This window comes from Jatropha curcas, chromosome 5 (assembly GCF_041381405.1).
Source record: "Jatropha curcas cultivar XTBG-Jc1 chromosome 5, XTBG_Jcur_1.0, whole genome shotgun sequence".
NCBI lineage: Eukaryota > Viridiplantae > Streptophyta > Magnoliopsida > Malpighiales > Euphorbiaceae > Jatropha > Jatropha curcas.
In genome coordinates, this window is record NC_143155.1 from 19,587,241 (window position 1) to 19,607,193 (window position 19,953).

General features: G+C 30.8%; 1 pseudogene across 1 annotated transcript; it reads left to right on the forward strand.

Annotated features, from left to right (window-relative positions):
* The first annotated feature begins 16,086 nt into the window (after positions 1–16,086).
* On the forward strand, positions 16,087–18,978 carry LOC149496338 (putative amino acid permease 7; annotated as a pseudogene). The gene is made up of 7 exons (XR_016320792.1): positions 16,087–16,312; positions 16,393–16,626; positions 16,739–16,832; positions 16,923–17,137; positions 17,522–17,651; positions 17,756–17,983; positions 18,581–18,978. The product of XR_016320792.1 is annotated as a putative amino acid permease 7 (transcript).
* Positions 18,979–19,953: the final 975 nt, after the last annotated feature.

A 19,953-nucleotide genomic window follows, 5' to 3' on the forward strand; every position in this document is an offset into this window, starting at 1 on the left:
ATTTTTGAAAAGATAAATCTATGATCCTTATGTCAAGTGTACTTAGGGAGCCCACTCCAATTTGGGCTTGATGGGTCCAATCCATCTGATTCTCCTTTCTTTTCTTTTTTGTTTTAGCATCGATGCCTACCGAAACATAGAGTGCATAGGGAGGGGCCACTCCACCCACTTATGACCCGCTGACAGCTTTCTCACCATGTCTGTGCTCTCACCTCAGGGTGACCCACATCATTATAATTCCACAGAACATCACAAATAAGTCATATCCAATTATAAAATTTCACATCATTCACGTAGTGTGTAATATCCAACATCTCCATATATTTCAATATATAAATATGTGGATTTGATGCGACTCATGGCATACACGCCTGTATGGTATTTTTTTATGTATGCATGCTTCGTGTAAATATCATATTATTCATGTATGCATGAATGTAAAATGCATGAGTGATGCGAATTATTTAACTCTGCTCACAGTATTTTATCGTTCTTAATAGGACTATCTTTATTATAGCTTCTTTCCAGCATTTGTTTTGTCATTCTAGAACCTTATAAGAATTTAGAAAAAAAAAATTCTAAGTAAGAATTCTAATTCGAGGAATTTAATTCTCATTCATTTATCAATTTTGGCCAATATAGTTATTTGTCTTAACTTATCAAATTGTATAATTACTATTCCTTTATTTCTTATTTGCTCTAATATATAAACTTCAATAAAGCTTATAGTCCTTTAGTAAGTAATGTTTTACAATAATAATAATAGTAATAATAATAATAATAATAGTTTTAGTCGTTAGTATCCATTAATGATATAGCTAATTTAATTTAGTTTTAGTTTTTTGTTATAAGTGTTTTTGCCGTCGGCAACATCTCCTTTGTAAAGTCGGCAACATTTTCTTTATAAATCGAACTGTCGGTATTTTACACATCACAATAATAATCTACATCACATCCATTGAGCAATTCATAAAAATTTCTCATTCGCCATTATCAACGTTTCACACTCACAATATCGATATTTCTTTCTGTCTTTGATTAATTCATTAATAAATTTGAACCGTCCTAAATTTCAAATTTACACAGTTAACAAATCCTTGTTATCTTTAATTGATAATTTCTTTTTTTACTATTTGCTAATTTCACTAAGTAACTGAAAATTAGTCACACTGTTGATCTCTCACGAGTTACTTACTACGTAATCAAAACCAATTTAATCAAATAACGACAATTTCTAATTTTGTATTTACACTAAAATTATTGAGTTGAATCTTAAAGTATACTAATAGCCGCTTGCGGATTCGAGTTCAGTGCGAGGAAATGGATATTCTACCTACTAGGATCTTATCGAAACCTCATTGGCCGGTCATCGAACTGCTGCCGGCACGGCGGTTAGAAAATCACATATGCTCAGAATTCAGTAAAAATCCCACCATCCTGCTCAAAATTCAATGAGGGGCTCCTTTCTAATATCGATTTGTGGAGTTGGTGAGCCAATTGGCCAGAACTACTTCGACAGTTGACTCAAGAGCCACTGATCATGGTTGTCTCGCAAAATAAGACCAGTCGGTTTGGTGATAGGAATCGGCTCGGCGGTGGTGGACAGGAGTGTCGCGCGATGAAGGTCGGGGAGAGAGGAGTGTGAGTGAGAGTTTCCTTTTTTCTCTTTTATTCTACTTTCCTTTTTTTAAATTCTTTTCTTTCTAAATTTCTCTTTTAATTACTCTTATTCATATTTGAAACGTTATTTTAATACTTAAATGAATAATTGAGAAAATTTGTTTTTTGAGAGTTTCGACATTATGTTTTCGAGCTTGGGTCTAACTCCTTGAATTTGGACTTGGAGTTTAACTATTCAATATTTATAGCGCATGTAATGAAAATTTTAGATTTTTAATTTAAATAAATATTCACAAGTTTTTAAAAATAAAATTACGAGTCGTTTCAGTATATAATGTAATTTCTTATTTTATCAATAAAATTTAGATTTACATAGAAAATTAATATAATGAATCAAAATTGTTATTATTATTTAACCAATAAAATTAATATTTTTACTATTTTTATCAATTTATAAACTTAATAGTGTGAATACTCAAATTTTGAGGCTCAAAAAGCCAGTTTTCTCGGACTGCAAACAGTCCGGCCTGCAACAGTGCCATGCCAATTAGTTTGACTTTGCTACAGTAAATTTGACTTACATGGCTCAAAGAGCAAGTTTTGCCGGACTGTAAACAGTCCGGCCGGACCGGAGGCCATTTTGGAAACTCACCGAAAGTATGCCAATATGGTACTTAAAACGTCCGGAATGTCGCAACGATCACGGAACAGGTCCCGGAATATTTTTCGGAGACCCGGAACTCCCGAAAACTCCTCAGGAGTGAAAAAGCCCAAGTAACCGCGGCCGAGCACGGTGGCTCCGGCCACCGTGGTACCTGCCACCGGCACCGGCGGCACCAGCCGCCGGACCGCCGGCGGCCCCTGCCGCCGAACCGCCGGCGGCAGACCCATTTTTTGCCTATAAAAGGCCACTTACCTCTTCAATTTTGACACCCCTGTCTGTGTTGACGGACGATCTTCCTCCCTCCCACGCTCCTTGCGATTTCTTTACCGCTTTTTGCATTTAATTTAATTTTTATTGCATTTTTATTGTGATACTTGGTCACTAAAATTAAACAAAATAAAATTAATTAATATTTCCTAAACGAGGAGCTTAATCTGGAGCTAAGAAGCGGCCGTCGATTAAATCAGGTACACAAACGAAACTCTGCTCATTTAATTTTAGCACTTCATGCATATTTCTCTTCTACTCTTAATAATTCTACAACTGCATAAGTGCATTCACGTCATCATTTAGACAAATAAACTGTCTTAATTAAACACGATTAAGCTTAAATGTCCGGTTAATTAATAACCGTGGTATTAAAGTTTAAATCCGACAATATTGGCTAAAATGCCTAGTTAATCAATAACTACGGTGTAATCGCCTTTATTTCGAACACTTCGCCTAAAGGTCCGATTAATCGATAATTGTGGCTAAAAGCCTTAATCAATCGCATTTTGGCAACAAATTGCCTACAGTTTAATCAATCACATTTTGGCAACAAATTGCCTACGGTTTAATCAATTTTGGTAAACAAATTGCCTATAAATTAGATTAACCACTGTCTAGCGACAAATCGCTTAAATCGAACTTTTTGGCAAAATGCCTTAAATTAATCAATCTTTTGGCCAAAGGCCTTAAAATCAATCAATTCTGGCGACAATCGCCCAATCAACACTTTTGGCAAACAGATTGCCTAAATCAACACATTTTGGCTAAAAGCCTTAAAATCAATCATTTTGGCGACAATCGCCCAATCATATCATTTTGGCAAACAAATTGCCTAAATCAACTCATTTCGGCCAAAAGCCCTAAAATCAACCATTTTGGCGACAATCGCCTAAATTACACATTTTAGCAAACGAATTGCTTAAATCAACACTTTTTGGCCAAAGGCCTTAAAATCAATCATTCTGGCGACAATCGCCCAATCACATCATTTTGGCAAACAGATTGCCTAAATCAACACATTTTGGTTAAAAGCCTTAAAATCAATCATTTCGGCAATAATAAGCCCGAATATCAATTTTGGCGACAAATCGCCCGACAACCGTTTTTGGCACAAATGCCTTAAAAACAACTTTTTTGGCGACGAACGCCTAATCGAATCAATCGATCCTTTGGCAAAATGTCTAAACAAACATACACAAAGCATACACACACTCATGCATTAAGCATACACCTTCAAAGCCCTTCAAAGAAGGCCTATCGAACTACGTTGTCTTTGATCTTCCATTCAAACGGAAGTACGTAGGTACGTTCGGGATTTCACCCCGGGGGGCAAGTCGAAATCACTTAAACATTTCATTAATCCATAATTCACCTTGCAAAGCGCTCATTCATCGGTTAGTTTATCAGCATGACATAGTCTCGGGATCCACCTCGGGTTTGCAGACTGTGCCTTAAACATTGGGATAATTAATCTAGTAACTAGGTTAATTAAAATTAGAGTCACTCAGGGTTTTTTCCTAGTTTACCCTTAAATAATTAAACAAGGTGGCGACTCACACACATCATGTGCATTTCTTCCTTAGTCACATGTAGGCATGGCCGGTTCAATGAACCGCCGGTTCGAAATATTTAAAATTTTGAACCGGAACCGGCCCTTGAACCTCCGGTTCCGGTCCGGTTCCGGTCCGGTTTCGGTTCCGCCACGGTTCAACGCGGTTCCGGCGAACCGACGGTTCAAATTACGGTTCCGATTCGGTTCCGGCATTACGCAAATTTTTAAAAAAATAATAAAATTTTGATTTCGAATTCATGAATAAATAATAATTTTAAAATGTTTAAATTTTATTAACTAAATAAATTATTATAAAATTTTAAAACAAAAACTTCTATTAATTTAGAACTATTATTACATTAAATTTACAAATTTTGCTAACTCACTAATATAGAAAATTATAATTTTTTTATTTTGGGCTTGAATTAAATTAAAATTGAAAAATTTTAATTTAATTGCCTACGTATCCTCTTGAAAATTAGAGAAAATCAAAGCCCACGTAGTTCTTTTTTTTTTATTACATTGGAAAATAACCTCCCAACTATTACAATTAATTTTAGTCATCGGTGCCACTAGTCTCCGTTAATGAGTCGGAATCATCATCGTCGCTTGAATTTTGCTGATCTTGAGTTCTCAACGCCGCTCTAGTCCAATCGTCAACACACTCTTGCATTTCCACATTATTTGGCGATAATCTTGACCGTGTTGGATCTAAAATTTGTCCACCCACACTAAAAGCTTGTTCCACTGCAACAGTAGAAATTGGACAAGCAAGAATATCTTTTGCAATTGAAGCTAAGACTGGAAAGCGATTTGAATGCTTTTTCCACCAACCCAAAATATCAAATTTTGTTGGGTCTTCATTCGCATCATCACCTAAAAACTCAAAATCTGTGCTAATATATGTCTCAATTTCTGTGTATGAATGTGGACTCTCCCTTGATTTTTTTGAAACATTTTGCATGAAGGTAAATTGTGTAGAATGAAATTTAGTAGATTGTGTAGTTTGTGGATATGATACTTGAGGAAGGGGAGATACTAATTTAGAATACTCATCATACAATTGACGGACATACTTTAAAACATTATTAGTAAGAGAAAAATAATCTGCCTCAATATTAAAAGATCCATAATAAAGACGAAAAAATTCTTGTAATGCAACTAATTTAAATCTAGGACAAAGAAAAAATGCAACTAAATTTAAATCCGGAATTTCAGTATAATATTTTAACCATTTAGTTTTCATCATGAATATACATTTTTGTAAATCATCATCATTTTCATTTTCAATTATGGCACTACTTATGGCCAAACAATGAAATGGAAATAAATGGGAGGTAGGATAATAAACACCACTAAAAATTCTCGTACAATTTTCAAAAACTTGCAAAATATCTAATATTTTTTTACAAATAGTCCAATTAGTTGGATAAAGTTGAAAATGTGATGCATGCAATTGCATAAATGAAGAAAGAATATCTTTATATTCATAAGACTCATTTAACATTTTATAAGTTGAATTCCACCTTGTAGGAATATTTCTTGAAAATTTTCTATATTTTTTTCCCATAGAGTGACAAAAATTTTTAAATTCTTTTCTAACATATCCATGTGTCCATAAATGATTTAAAGCATTTTTTATTGGACGTAAAAATACATTTAATGTTATTAATGCATCTTGAACACATAAATTTAAAATATGACATGCACATCTAGTATGAAAAAACTGTCCACCAAATTTAGGTTGACAAATAGTTTTTAATTCATTTATTGATGCGGTATTTGCACTGGCATTATCAAAACCAATTGTAAAAATTTTTTTAGTCAAACCATATTCTTCTAAAATAATATTTAACATGGTAAAAATATTATGTGCGGTGTGAGAGTCATCAAAAACTCTAAGTGCAATAATTCTTTTTTCAAGTTTCCATTCATTATCAATCCAATGGGATGTAACACCCATATAAGAATGAGTTTGCCAAGTATCACACCAAATATCACAACAAATGGCAATTTTACCATTAAAATTTGCAAATAAATTTTTTAAAATTTTTTTTTCTTTTAAATAAATAGATAAAATAGTCCTTTTAAGTGTATTCCTAGGTATCTTTTTTGCTAAAGGATTTAATGCTTTTTTACAATAATTATTAAATCCAATTTTTTCACCAAATGAAAAAGATAATCGTTCCATACAAACCATTTTAGCCATTTCAATTTTATTAGTTTCATCACTATATTTAAATAGAGGAGTGTTAGGATCACCATACCTTGATGACGATAATTGAGTTTGAGTTACATCAATTCCTACCTCACTTGGATGATATGATTTTAAATGCCTATTGAGAGTGCCATATCCTCCTCCAAGCTTGAATGCATATTCTTTTTTGCAATAATTACATCGAACCGCATTGATTTCTCCATTATCTTGAACAATTTTTGCAAAGTGCTTCTTGAAAATATCTGATTTTGGTGGTTTACCTATTGAAATATTAGGAGATATTGCTTCTTGTGGTGAAAAATCAATCAATGGATCATTTGAATCAATTTCTTCAACGCTTTGAGCAACTCGCTTTCCCTTGGAGCTTTGTGAATTGTGTGCCATAATTTTAAATGGAATTATGGAAAAAAATGAATAAATAGAATATGAAATTAATGGAATTTAGAATTGGATGTATGAAAATAAAGCAATATTAAGAGGAGAAGAGAGAGAATATAATTGATTGTGAAAAAAAAAATAATCAACTCATCATATTTATACATATTTTTCATTTATGTAGTTTCCCAAATTGTCCCTTATAACAGAAAAAAAACAATTATATTTTTGGATAATTTAGTAAATTAAAATAAATAAATAAATAAATTATAATAAAACAATTATATCCGTTGAACTGTTGAAGTTTGAACGTTGAAGCTTGTGATCGTTAATTGTATAGTTAATTTGTATAGTTAATTTAGGTGAAATGATGAGCTTTCAAAAGAAAAAGAAGTGAAATGATGATGTTTCTTTCTTTTTAAATCAAAATGATTATGTTTTTTTTCATTATTTTTTATAAATTAAGTATTATTGTAATAAATAATTTTGTTTGTAAATCCGGTTCGAACCGGACAGAAACCGTCGGTTAACCGCCGGTTCCGGGCCGGTTCCGGTTCATTTTTTAACATTCACATGAACCTTAACCGGCCCTTGAACCGTCGGTTCCGGTTCATAATTTTGAACCGCCGGTTTCGGTTCGGTTTCGGTTCGTCTACAGTACGGTTCGGTTCCGGTTCGGTTCCGGTTAAAACCGAACCGGTGGCCATGTCTAGTCACATGCATCCACATGCCTATGATATTTGGGGAGGGGTTCAATAATAGGGTGTTTTTGGTGAAGCTAATGTTTCTCTTCCTCATCTGTACTTTTATATGTACCAGTTTTCTTGAATATGCGTTCCACGTTATTTGTACTTGTTTATTTTTACTTCGTTGAAGTAAATGTAATTTAATTTATATATAACATTTTCTACTAATTTAAATAAATATTTTTTAATTAATTTTTTGTTATAAATTATAATATTATGAAAAATTTATATTAATAAAAATCCAAGAGAATTCACAAATATAAAAAAAAATACTTTATGAAATAACAAAATAATAAATAATAAATTTTATCGAAAGTGATGATTAGCTTATTTGACTTATTATTTTGAATTTATATTGTAGATATTATATATTATAAATAGGCAGCTATTATAATAAGTAATATATTAATCATTATTTTAGATATAATTTTGATATTTTTCTCTTTTTTTTTATTTTATTAAAGTCCGTGAGCGTATACTTCATTTTGAGGATTGCTTTTTTAGAAAAAATTATTATTTTATATCAATTAATAAATCTTATAATATTTTTTTATAAATAATAATAAATTACATTTATCCTTGTAAAATAACTATAATGTCACGACCCGTTTCCGTGGGCCGGACCGGCACTAGAGCCCAGGTAAGTTTAAGGCTCCCGAGGCCCGTAGTAAGCCTGAATCACTAAAATTTATTATTTCAATATAAATTTCAAACATTCAGCCCATTTTATAAAAAAAATAAACTTCAATCCTTTTTATTAAATCTCGGCCCAAATTTATCAGCTACAACATTCCACGGTTCGGACCCAATTAATAGTACATCACATTTTTAATATGGGCTCACATAATTATATCGTCTATGTTAATACACGACTAATTGTACGCAAATTCTACAACTGCGGAGTCACTAACTAATAGATATACATAGATTTTTATATATCTAGATACATAGCAAAATATTTATTGGTCTAGGAAAAATTTTCTTTCTAGCTCTGCGACGAAGGAACATAGCTTAACCGAATTAAAGAGAAACTTACTTCTTGAAAAATTAAACAAGATATGTGAGCTTTCTAAGGAGTAACTATTATTGCACGACACACACATTCACACATATGTGTAAATATATCAATCTAGTCATCCGACTAGTTATATGCTCACGCAGCCAGTCACACAAATGACATGTCACCAGCACTCACAATCATTAACATCTTCATATAATCACATCACGTGGAAATTAGTCAGTGGAGTCACCGAACCCCCGATGAGCCGTCCTCCCACATGGCTCATCCTCTCACATGTGCACCAGGGAGCCGATCCCCCATACTGGCCGACCGGTCTAATCCTCACTTGACCAGCCCTCTCATTGTTTTTCTATCCTCTCTTTTCTTTTTCATACCAACAGGAGGCAACCCGGTCGTCTCCATCAAATCTAGATCATCAGGCGCTCACAACAGGAGGCCACCCTGCGGGCTGCGATCAAATCTAGATTATCCGGTGCGCCCAATAAAGAAGCCAACCTGTGGTTAATAGTAACGGTAACAGTAGGTGCACACGGGGGCGCCGATCTCCCATTTACCCGGCTAACAGAAACAGAATCAGGATCCATATAACAGAATCAGAATATAACAGAAATCAGAATCAGGATCCGTATAACAAAAACAGTCTCACAAACCCATGGTGACCCACTTCATCCCAACTCCACACAAACAAAGCATAGCATAAACACAACACAATTAATCAAACATTGCAATTAAGTGCAGACATATTGATCAGTTGGACAACGTAATAAAATGCACAACTAGACAACCATTCTCAAGTGCAATTAAATAAATAACAAATAATAGTAAGAATAAACAAACAATAAAATAAATTATAATAATGGAAATAAATAAATAATTGAATAATTCAATGAATAATAATGAAAATAATTAAATAATTAGAGCACTCTATTTAATATTTATTAAGTTATAGAATTAATCTAAATAAACTTATTAATTATGTCATTACTTAAAACTAGTCTAAGTTCTATCGAAATTTCGGCAGCACCTCCCCTAAAAATTGGACTATCTACCTGCTCAAATATCGCAATATTATATATATTTATCAATCAATGTACACAGCCCATCCGTCGGGCAATCAACAAATTTAAGTCCCATCCTCCTTTCAGTACAAGTATGTCAACGTTCACTAAATAAATCTACAAATTATAATAACCTACAACATGTTCCAATGATTGTATTAATTGTCCTCTAACTAATTATCAAATAAATGTACACTTTATAAATAAAACTTGCGTCGATAAGTTAAATTCTAAACTAGCCACTAAAAATCAATGCTAACCTAAATAAAAATTCAATATATATATGTATATTTCTACGTTAGTATATCTAAAAGGGCACCCGTTACCTGAAATAGCTGCTGCCCACCAAGAGAAATAGCTTCAACTTGACTTAAACTTATATACAGTAAACAACTAACTCATTTCCCATCAAAATTTAAACTTAACAACAACATATAATTCATATCAAAGCAAAAACTCAAGGGAAAAGCTGAAATGGTCGCTGCCATCTAAAGTTTCCAACTTCTTTCGCCAAAACCTGCTGTAAACTAAATAATTGATTCATATAGGTAAGACTTCAGTTTATAGTTCAATTAAAGCTTCATTTTCCTCCATTTTGGCATACCTCTACCATTTCCATTTTTAATTAAAGCAAATCCATGATCAAATTGTTTATCTAGCAAGAATAATATTATCGAGTACTAACTGACCTTAGCTCAAGTATTGGTAATTTAATTGTTGTAAAATTTATGCTATGCTTATACTTAGGAATTATACTAAATTTATACATTATATTATAGCTAGCAATGTCTCTTAAAAATTCTAAGTTAACATGTATAGATAATAGCTAGATTTCTCATTCCTAGACCAAAACTGTTAACCATAATAACCCACTCAACTTCATCAAGAAACTCAAATAATAATTCCTAAGTAGCTATGCTTATATAATTCCTGAGCAAAACACAGACAGTAGCTAGAAATGTACATTCTTATACCCATATTATTTAATTCATGATACCCTTTAAATAAAATTTAAAGGAACTATAAACATATTATAAATGGTTAGAATTTAATTACCTAGTTAAACAATTAGCGTCGGAAAAATGAATTTTCCGGTTAGGATGACCGGAAACAGCTCCAGCTATCTACATTTGCCCCCTGCCGGAGTTGAGGAAGATGGTAGCCGGTGGAGTCGCCAGAGGTGTTAGAAGGTGTAACCAGCCAGCCCTTGACTGGTTTCGCCGGAAATAGCAAAGAAGATCGGCGAGTCGACTGTCCCGATCGCCTAAGACCGCATCTCGCAGCTCCTTAGTTTGCTGCGCTAGCCTGAGGCAACAGAGGTGAGGGGAAAGGAGAGCGGCACGGGAACGGCAGCGGGAGGCGATGGGAATGGCGCTGGCTTCAGGTGATTGGAAAGGCAAAAGGGAAAGGGGGAGGGGGTGGAGGTCGCGCACATGGCGCTGGCGCCAGGAAGAAGAAGGGAAAAGAGAAAAGGAAGGAAAAGAAAAGAAAAAAAAATCTTGGGGCTTCTAGACCATTCCGGTTCGATTCGAACCGGTTTGGTCTAATTCAATGTCTTGGCTCGATTTGCTTGGTTCTCGGGTTTTTCACTTGGTTCTCGGGTTTTTCACTTGGTTTTCCAATTATTCGTGTGGTTTTTGAAAAATCAATTTGATTTCTGAATCCGGTTCAATTCATTTGATTATTTTAATTAAGTTCTGTAACATTTCCTCCTTTAACCAAAATAAAATATAAAAATAAAAATAAACTATAATTAGTAAGGAGATTTGTTTTTAGGGTAAATATATATATATTAATCGCTGGGATTTTATATTATTTCTCGAAAACTTTAACTGTTTACGATTCGAAATTTTCGACATTTTATTTGGGCTTGGGCCCAACTCATAAAACTTTGGGCTCAAATTAGAATTGCCCGATCTTTACAACCCATACTATCAAAAATTCAGATTTTTTATTTAATAAAAATTCCTAAGTTTTGAAAATAAAAATTCGGGATATTTCATATAACCAGTCAAACTAAAGATTTAATAAAAATAATAATAAACATATTATATACTTACCATATTTAATATGTGCCTTATATAGTATAATATAATCAATGAAAATCAAATTACTTTTGCCTTTTAAACAAATAAAATTAAAATTCTTAAATATATTATTTTTTATAATATTTAATTCATACATTATTTACTATATAATGTAATCTTTTAGTTTATTTAATAGAAATTAGAGTTAAATAGGAATTTAATATAATCAATTAAAATTAAATTACATTTCTTTTTCAACTGACAAAGTCAAATTTTTAAAAAATATTATATTCTTACCATATTTAATATATATTTTATTTAGTATATAATATAATTTATTATTTTATATCAAAAAATAAATCTTATAATATATTTCTTAATAAATAATAATAAATTAGTAAAATAATTAATCAATCAAATTAAAGATTTAATAAAAGTAATAATAAAACAAATTACATTCTCACCATATTTAATATGTACCTTGTACAGTATAATAAAACCTATCAAAATCAAATTATCTTTATTTTTTCAACCAATAAAATTAAAATCCTTAAAGATATTATAGTTTTACCATATTAATAGATACAATAATTAGTATATAATATAATTTCTTAGTTTATTAAATATAATTTAGATTAAATAGGAAATTAATGTGAGAAATCAAAATTGATTATCTTTATTTTTTCAATAAAAAGTTTTTGAAGATACTATATTATTACCATATTTAATATATACATTATTTAGTGTATAATATAATTTATTATCTTATCCAAATAGATTTAAATAGAAAATTAGTATCATCAATTAAATTTAAATTATTTTTATCTGTTGAATCAATAAAATTAAAATCATTAAAGAAATAATTATGGTAAAATTATACATAAAAGATATGAAACCAAAAAGGTTAAAAAAATAAACAGATTCACTGAGATTCTTCAATTTTTACATATCAATTGTAGAATAATAAATTGTTGGTTTGATGTGATTCACATGCCTATCTTGCTAGGAGGTTTTTTTGGTAATTGCCAACACTAATTTTAGAACTCTCATCACAATATAAATATGCAATAATGCAATGGAAATTTAGGAGAGAGGAGCTAGAAAGCGTGTGGTTTACTTGCAGAAGAGAGCTTTTATGGTGGTGGAATCTGCTACTGCTGCTACTACTGTAATAAGGTACTATTAGACACTAATCCTTTCTATTTTTTCTTTATTTTTTGTATCGTTCTAAAGCTTGACAGCAGTTTGAAGAAGGAAAAAAAAAAAAAAGGATTAAACCTGCTAATGTCTTCTTTTTCCTACTAATTGTTTTCTTGAAATAAACTAAATTAGATCAGTCTAAACTTAATTTAACTTAATTTATGATTGTAATATTGTTTTAAATCTTTTTGGGTTTTCAAGATCCGTGTTTTAAAACCTGTTGATCCAATTAATCTAGATTCGTATCGAGCATATCCATAAAGGTGAGCAAAAGACTCTCTTTTAAATGTTTAAAGGGACTTCATACTCAGGTCTGGTTAATTAAAGGATAAGAGATCCCTGCCCATCTCACCCTTCAAAAGTTAAATCTTTAATAGTTATTATTCATATTCCCTTCAAAAAAAAAAAATTATCCATATTAAAAAGAAATGAAGCTCAATTTGTCTTCTGAACTTGAGACAATATATTATTTGCCCAAAAATTAACTTTTTATACAATTTGCCCCTTGAGAATAAAATGCCTAGATTTTTAAGAAAAAAAATTTTATTTTATAGTTTTAACTAATAAAAATTACTTTAAAAATTTAAAATTAGAAAATAAAAGGTTATTTAACAATATAATAATAATTATAAAGATTCACGGTATTTGATTTTAAAATAATTTAACAAGTATTTGATTTACAAAAATATAGAATTAGAAAAAGATTTGATCATATTGAAATATTTTGTTGGAAAAATATTTTTTATATTTTTGTTTGATTATTTTTTAATTATATTTGATTTAAATTAAATATTTAATTACTTTTCAATCATATTTGATTTATATCAAATAATTTATTTTTGAAATAAAAATTGAGCATTTTGTATTTTTGGTGCGAGTTCAAGGGTAAATTATATAAAAAGTTAACTTTTGGACAAATTGTATGTTTGTCTAAGTTTATGGTGCAAGCCTTATAGTATATTTTAAATTAACAAATTGTATATTTCTTATTTTTAATTTCATATTTGTTAACTTTGTTAATCTAAGTTATTTTGAATTTGAAATAATTTGGGTTCCATCAAAAGAAAAAAAAAAAAGATTCATGAATCATTTGTGGGATAAAATTTGTCTACACTCGATTTGATACACCAACATTAATCATATATTTTTAAAAAGATTATTCCTATATTGATTGAGGTTAATTTTTTAATTTGACTCAGACTGATAATTCAAAATCGATACGGTTCTATTACCGTTGAAGAAATATAAATATATTTTTCCATTATATAAACTCCACACCTATTCATGGCCATCTATGTATTCAAGAATTTTGAAAATTATTTTATAAGACGAACAAAGTGATGTGAGTCATCATCCATTTAGTTGCATATATTCTTCTTATGTCATAGCACATTGTTCATATTACTATTATTACTATTATTACTATTAAATAAAAGGACGCAATTTGAAATCATGCTAAGCAATTTTAATTTTTAGTGTTCTATAATTGCAGAAATGACAATGATAGAGAAATTTTAACTGTCAAGGACTACTATTTCCTACCAAAATAAAGCTTTAGGGGAAGAAACGTAATTTTTTATATTATAAAAAGCAAAATGTACGCATGATTATAATTATAAAACTATTTTTATTTTTAAAACCGTCAGTTTAAAGTTCAGATTATGAAAAGGGTGAAATGGAATTGGACTGTTTTTACGCTAAAACTATCAATTCTAATTTTAAAAATCAAGAATTGGAATCAATTTGTAAACAGATTACGGTTTGGAATCCGAAACCATTCACCACAATCTGATTTTGAGTTTGACCAATTTCCATTTTTATTCGGTTCTGTTGTCACAACCTGCAAAATGTAATTTTTTTTTAAGATTTTTTTTTTTCTGAATTTGAGGGCGGTGGCCCCCAAAAACTAGCTGGATTCACCCTTGGCGCAAATAAATTATTATTATTATTATTTGATTAAAAATTCAGTTTTATAATAAGTTTAAGGAAAAGAAGGAAAAAAAGAACACATATTTACTACTTAATTGAAAAGGTTTGGTGTTAATTTTATTTGACCGTATTAAAAATAAACGAAAACCTATTATAGGTATGCATAACTAACTAGTTCTGATATAGAAAATAAAAATATCTCACATATCCTCCATGCTTGGCTTGTAGGGTTTCTTTCTTGCATCGACAAAATTGATTCCATGAATCTTCCTGATAGAAGAAGATTAGTCAGTGGCCATACATCCACCAACCAAACAACCCACCAAACTTTGTGCTATGTAGGGCTAAATTTTCAGACAATATCTGTGCAAAAAGCTGACGATCTCGGTTTGGAAGAACTAATATATAGTGACTAACAGAAGTTACAATTCAAATGACAAACACATTGAATATATCTGTTGAAGATTTCATATATAGTCTAATATGTGTGTGCGCAGTGTTAATCTTAGACCGCCTTCTTTTTTTTTTTTTCTTTTTTTTTTTTTTTCTTCTGTATCACGAGGTATTCTGATATATTAAACTAGGAGATAGTACAAATTTTTGTTCTTAAGAATTCATTAAGGAAAGGAATAAAAATAAGCCAATTTAGACAGTTTTCAGTTAAATAAGAATGCTAATGATGCTTTTATAAATACTTCTGAGTTCTGCCATGGCTGTCGCCATGTATAAGTACTAAGTAGGGCTTGACATGGGTTAATCTGCTGCTCAGGTGCTTCGTCTCTGTGTTAGTTAGTTAGGCCAGATGGATTGAACTAGTCTCACATGCAACGTCCCCAACATACATATGCAAGATTATATCTATTATATGTATGTGATTGATCACACCTAACTCGCGTGATTGAGTAGTTCATAAATGTTGTTTAAATTGGAAGAATATGTACATCTTATTATTTGTTTAGAAAATAAAATACTGAATTTAAAGGGTATGATTGAAATAAAATTAAGTGATTTAAATTCCATCATTTATAAAAAAATTAATTTTATAAATTTTAATATATTTTTTTTTCTCAATCAAATATTCAAATTCCATCACTCAAATTTCATCAATCAAAACCAACTCGTAAAAAAACTTTATTGAAAGAGTTTAACGGCTGGGATACCTCATGTGGGACAATGAAAATTGAATTTAAAATAAAATGTAGTTCTACAGAAAAGTTGCTATTCATTTTCTTACCATGATGTTAACAAGTCGTTGGTATCAGAATGACATTTTCCTGCATAGTATATATTGGACTCTTCTACCAAATGATAGCCACATGCTTAAAGTGTGCATTGACTAGCCAAGATTGTCTCCTACTGCAGAAAGTCAGGACGTTCTATCACTAATATTGCTTCTGCTGCCTTCAAACATTTCCTAAGTACCAACAAGAAATTATTTGGTAAGAAAGATGTTCCACATATTTCTTTATTGCTATTTGGATATGGTTCAGAGTTAAAGCTTTCTATACAGGTAATAATAGCCTTCGGAGCATATTTCATTTCCTTCTGTCAGTTGAACAAGCATGGCAGTTCAAAACTCTATGGAACTAACAAGTAGTTCTTGTGATGATGATGGGCATCCTTCAAGAACTGGTAAAGAAAATCTTTGCTTATTTTTTGGTTAATTAATTCATCTCAGATTGAAGTTCTAACTTTTATTTTTCCCATATTAGGAAACTTATGGAGTTGCGTAGCACATATAATAACTGCTGTTATTGGGTCTGGAGTACTGTCATTGGCATGGAGTACACCACAGCTAGGATGGATTGCAGGGCCAATTGCCCTTCTTTGCTTTGCAATTGTCACCTATATTTCTGCATTCCTCTTATCAGATTGTTACAGGTCTCCTGACCCAGTAACCGGAACGCGAAACTACTGTTATATGGATGCTGTCAGAGTGAACCTTGGTAGTGTATTGAACATTTTCTTCTGTTTTTCCTGTTTCTTTCTTTTTAATTTGGTTTAATCATTAGAGGGTGATGTGTTGTTTCTAGCTAATTTGATTTAGTGATAGTTCAGGTAAGACGCAGACATGGTTTTGTGGCTTGCTTCAATACTTAAGCATGTATGGGACTTGTGTTGCTTATGTTATTACTACTTCAACCAGCATGAGGTACTTAATTACTTCCTCCCAAGTACTTAATTACTTAATTAATATTAGGTTTTGTATGTTACAATTTCTTTTGTTATTTCATTATTGTAGAGCAATTCAAAGGTCAAATTGCTATCACAGAGAAGGGCATAAAGCTGCATGTGCATATGGAGATAATTTCTTTATGCTTGTATTTGGACTTGTTTAGATAATAGTTTCACAAATACCAGATATTCACAGCATAGAATGGCTCTCAGTAGTTGCAGCTATCATGTCCTTTGCTTACTCTTTTATAGGTTTTGGACTTGGCTTTGCAAAAGTATTAGGTATGAATTTTCCAATTTGGCCTCTTATTTTTCTTTGAAATAAGGTTTTTTGAATTTAAGCATCTATTTCTGTTCTCATTTTAATTTCAAGATGAATCAAATAAGTCTTAGAAATTTACAAAAACCACGATAACTAAGCCTTAATTCTAAATTAGTTGGGATTGGATATACGAATCATTTGTTTCCATCCCGTATTGTGTATAATTAAATCTAGACCTAATATCAAAAATCCATTTAACACCCTCCACCCACATAAGCGTCTATGTAAGATATAACCAAATTATCTCAGACATTTTTCTCTTATTTTATCTTGGTAGACTAAAAAAATAAAAATAATTAATAGTTCAGTAATCGAGTATTTATCGAATACCTTACAAATTGTAGAAAATGGAAGGATCAAGGGGAGCATTACAGGAGTGCCAGCTGCCAATGTTGCTGATAAACTATGGCTAGCCTTTTTAGCACTAGGGGATATTGCTTTTGCCTATCCATACTCATTCTTCTAGAAATTCAGGTTTGGCTTCTGTTGAATTTTATAATTCAAATATGGCAGATTAAATTTTTTGAGGTTTAGCTAAAGACACTGAAAGTGAGAAATAAACTTTTAATTAAATGAAGGACACACTGAAGTCACCTCATGCAGAGAATAAGACAATGAAGAAAGGATCAATGGTTGCAATTTTCATTACCACTTTCTTTTACCTCTGCTGTGGATGCTTTGGATATGCAGCTTTTGGTGATAAAACACCTGGAAATTTATTAACAGGATTTGGGTTTTTTGAGCCTTATTGGCTCATTGACTTTGCAAATGCTTGTGTTCTTATTCATTTGGTAGGAGGATATCAAGTACTCTACTTCATATCAAACTCTTGGATTTCCTATTTTACTTTGTGAAATTAAAGTTTTAATGTGGTTGTCCATATTTTAATCCTCATAAATATTGTTATATTTCCATACTGTTTAAATCATTTTTTAAAAAATAGTTTTATGTTTAAATATTCATTAGAGTTTATTAAGATGTGATTTACTATAAATTTAATACTATGTTTTAATTAAAAACTTTTAAAACATGCCATAAATTGCCAAGTGGTACTCCTGTTGGTTTTCTCACTTATGTGGGAGTTCTCGAATTTGAGTCCTCTCAGCCACAGTTATTTTTACCAATTTGGTGAGCCAGCCAAGGAGTGAATTTTGATAAAACTATTCATTGGATTGCAAAATTCTTAGTCCAAATATTGCCATCTCATATTTGGTGCAAATACAATTAATTTTATAAAATTAAAAATATTTTGAATTTTAAATTAATGTCCATTTATAAAAGCATGAGAGTGTAAAATTTGTGAATAAAATATATATAATTTGAAAAAATTCATTTGTACCAAAGAAGCTCTCAATAGTTCTGCTTATAGTTTTGAAATTTTATTATGTTCGTAAATTTTTCAGATATATAGCCAGCCAGTGTTTTCATTTGTAGAAGGATGGTTTTCCAAGAAGTATCCAAGAAGTGGGTTTGTGAATAAATTCTATACCTTTAAACTTCCATTGTTCCCTCCTCTTCAAGTGAATCTTTTAAGGGTATGTTTCAGAACAGCTTACGTGGCATCAACTACTGCTATTGCAATGGTCTTCCCTTACTTCAACCAAGTCTTAGGAGTTTTAGGAGCATTGAACTTTTGGCCGTTGGCTATATATTTTCCGGTGGAAATGTACTTTGTGCAGAAGAAAATTGGGCCTTGGACAAGAAAATGGATTGTCCTTAGAACATTTAGTGTTGTTTGTCTGCTTGTCACAATTTTAGGCTTGATTGGATTCAAGGCATTATCAGTGCAAAATTAAGATAAACAATCTACGTTGCCGCGACTAAATATTTATGCATTTTCGAAACATGTATAAAATGTCTGTATTGATATATTTACATATGATACAAATATTTATCATACATATGCATTTTTTACGAACTGCATCATTTGTAGTATTGAAATAATGTTGTACACGTGTCATCATATAAAAAGCATGAGGAGCAGATTACAATTATAAATATAGGGGGATAAAGGCAGACCTTTCACTCCTATATTCCTTATAGCCTCTAGATTTTCAAAGCTCCCCTTAATCTTCCCAAGAAAAAAAAAGGGCAATTTACCAAATTGAATTTACTATATTCATTAGTAAATTATTTATAAGTTTTGGGTTTGTATAGGGAGGTTTGCAATTGTGTACATGAACCACAGTTTTAAGTAATTGAGATTCTCTACATAATTTCTATTATTAGTAAATTATTATGTATTGCTAATAATTATGAGTAACATTGCTTGAAATTTTAACAAATCAATCTTAAATAAAATTTTTGAGCTCCACATCATATTTTAACTCACCTATAATTTTGTATATAAAGTTACATATATGAATGCTTAATATATGAATGACAGCATCAATTTTATAAGAAAAGTCTAATGAAATCTCAAATTTTTAATTTAGACTTGTTAAACAGTTTAATTTATAAAATCATATTTACAGAATACTTCAATTTGTAAAGTCTCAACCAGTGAATATAAATTTAGATATTTCAACTGTGTGTTGCATTCACTAAGTAATATATATATATATATATATATATATATGAATTTTTAAATAATGATTTTCACGTTTTTAATGTATAAGTTAAGAAGGTTTTAATAGAATATAAATATTGCAAATGCCACTAAAGTTGGATTTTCATTTATACATTTTGCCATGTCTATACTCACTCATACTCAAACAATACATTGAGATCATCATAGCCTCCTATATCATGTTTTATTGTTCATTGGCTGAATATA